This window comes from Bison bison, unplaced genomic scaffold (genome assembly GCF_000754665.1).
Source record: "Bison bison bison isolate TAMUID 2011002044 unplaced genomic scaffold, Bison_UMD1.0 scf7180017864180, whole genome shotgun sequence".
Classification (NCBI taxonomy): Eukaryota; Metazoa; Chordata; class Mammalia; order Artiodactyla; family Bovidae; genus Bison; species Bison bison.
In genome coordinates this window covers 1,054,056-1,056,980 of record NW_011494752.1, presented here as the reverse complement: position 1 = coordinate 1,056,980, position 2,925 = coordinate 1,054,056, and the positions used below count along the sequence as shown (strand labels likewise).

General features: G+C 50.3%; 1 protein-coding gene across 1 annotated transcript in view; it reads right to left on the bottom strand.

Annotated features, from left to right (window-relative positions):
- Nucleotides 1–2,925, bottom strand: part of LOC104990790 — a 9,051-nt gene that overhangs the window by 5,314 nt on the left and 812 nt on the right. The gene's annotated exons all lie outside the window — the stretch shown is intronic.

The window sequence follows — 2,925 nt, the reverse complement described above, 5'->3', positions numbered from 1 at the left end:
TACGTTTGCCCCTGCCTCCACCCCCCGTGCCTGGAACTCCATTCTTCTCTGGCTGTTTGCCATTCATTCCTGGCGAGCAGCTCCGGCATCCCTTCTGCCACCTGATTCACCCCCCAACTGGGGTTGGTACCTGTCCTCTTTGTTGTTTAGTTGCTAAGTTGTGTCCGACTCTTTTGTGACTCTATGGACTGTAATCCGCCAGGCTCCTCTGTCCATGGGATTCTCCAGGCAAGAATACTGGAGTGGGTTGCCATTTCCTTCTCCAGTGGATATTCCCGACCCAGGGATCAAACCCGCATCTCCTGCATTAGGAGATGGATTCTTTACCACTGAGCCACCAGGGAAGCCGCACCTGTCCTCTCATCACCCGTAATTCCCCGTGAACCAGTCTTCATAACACAACACAGTGAACACAGGGATCCTCTATGTAACTCTGCACTTGGTTCCTGAAAGGCCAAAATCACATTTATTCATATATTATTTCTATACCTCTAGGTTCTTATGCATGCAGATGGCTCTCAGCAGAAGTTGATTGCTTGAAAGAATGAAAGGATTTATTTTGAATGTATGAAACAACTTGTTTCTGAGACCATTGGTTTAACTGATTCTAAACTCTGAGAAAGCAGTGACTGTCTTGCCCACCTGATATTATTCCCAGAACTCTGTGTAGAACCTGGCACTTAGTGGGTGGGTACATTAAGGGTTGCTGCTGCTGCTGCTGCTAAGTCACTTCAGTCATGTCCAACTCTGTGCAACCCCATAGACGGCAGCCCACCAGGCTCCCCGGTCCCTGGGATTCTCCAGGCAAGAACACTGGAGTGGATTGCCATTTCCTTCTCCAATGCATGAAAGTGAAAAGTGAAAGTGAAGTTGCTCAGTCGTGTCCAACTCTTCACGACCCCATGGACTGTAGCCCACCAGGCTCCTCCGTCCATGGGATTTTCCAGGCAAGAGTACTGGAGTGGGGTGCCACTGCCTTCTCTGACAATAAGAGTAGATGGGTAGAATTCCAGGGGGAACCCATTCAGTATAAGGAGAAACACTCCATGTTGCCCGAAGTGGGTGAACCCTGCTGGTCCTCTTTCCCTGGATTGTAGGGGGGCAATTGGTACTGCTCATCACACCCTCCTGAAACACACTTTTCTCTGACCTTCCAGGATCCCACATCCCCTGGATTTTATTGCTTTCATCAACCACTCCTTTGATGTTATCCCATCCTTTTTTTCCCAATCTCAGACCATCCAAAGAGTCAGAACCGTTTCTGAAGGACACTCCTCTGGGCACCACACCTCTCTACCCAACTGCCTTCCTGGCTTTTCTAGACAGATCTCTCCTGCATCTGTCCCTACAACAGCTGCTCCTCTCCCAGGCTCCCTCACTCAGAAAACGGCCCATTCTCCCACCCATGTGCCCTGGCTAGAAACCTGCCTGTCCAACCCCCACTCTCTTCCGCATTAGGACCTCATCCAGCCATAGGTTCTATTGAGCCCACCTCCCTGATCTACCTCTAACTCCTCCCTCCTCTCCATGCCACTGCCACCATCCTTGTCCAGGCCACCATCCTCTCTTGCTTGGACTATGGCAGTTGATTCCTGATGGCACTCTGGGTCTCCACTCTTACCCTGCTCTTGGGTCAGAAACTCTCAGTACCAGAGGGGGCTCTTAAAAATATACCACTTAAAATCCTCTCACTATTGTGACTTCCCTGTGGTCCAATGGTTAGCGTGCATGCATGCTAAGTCGCTTCAGTTGTGTCCAACTCTTTGCAATCCTATCGACCACAGCCTGCCAGGCTCCTCTGTCCAAGGGATTCTCCAGGCAAAAAAAAACTGGAGTGGGTTGCCATGCCCTCCTCCAAGGGACCTTTCTGACCTAGGGATCGAACCTGCATCTCATGTCTCTTGCATTGGCAGGCAGGTGCTTTACCACTAGCCCCATCTGGGAAACCCCAGTGGTTAAGACTCTGTGCTTCAAATGCAGGGAATGCAGGTTCGATCCCTGTTCCAGGAACTAAGATCCCACATCCCAAAGAAAAAACCAAACAAACAACCCCCTCTACTGCCCATTGCTCTGAGGCCAGCACCAGAATCCCTTTCTAGGTGTGCCAAATGCTTAGGCATTACTGACCTCCCTAGGGGACACTTGTGCCTCCCTCCCCTTCCAGATACACTGGTCTTTACTCAGAGTGCCAGAGTCCCATCCCCAGGACCTCTGCACATGCTGTGCTTTTTTCCAGAATGTTCCCACTCTCCCTCCCAACACTTCACCTGTTCTATTTCCCCCTCTGTCGTAGCATCATGGCCACTCTTCAGGGGAGGCTTCGCTAATAATCCTCTCCCAGCAAGTCCCCTTATTCTCTGTCACTAGCCCCTGTTCTTTCCAACACGCTCCCCAAAGTTTATAAATCTGCTTATTTCTGTGCAATTTCTATTGCTTGCACTCTTGCTGTCCACCCACCCATTCCCTCCTATAAATTCCCTGAGGGCAGGAAAGGTAATTCACTTGTTCCTGTCTGGACCTCAGAGAAGGGAACCATGCCTGGCACCCAGCAGGTGCTCCAGCAAATTTGAGAAGTAAACAGATAAGGAAGCACGAGCTCTCCAGCAGAGAGAGTGATGGAGTGGGCCCCTGGGCACCTGTTGGGTAGCTAAAATAGCTACCTTGGACATCCTTTTCTCCTAGATCCCATGCTGCTTCTGTGGCCTTATCCAGTCCACCACCCAAAGGATCTCAGAATGGGGAGGAGGTACAAAGCCAAGGTAACATCCTTCTGGAAGTTTGTCAGGGCCTTTCCTGTACCTAGAAGCTATCCCATTCTGCAGAGGGATAAAACTACCATGAGACCTAGGATGTTCTTGAGACAAGAACCAAAGAGTAGGGAGAAAGGAGAACTGGGAAGATGAAAATTCTGAAACTGCACTGTCC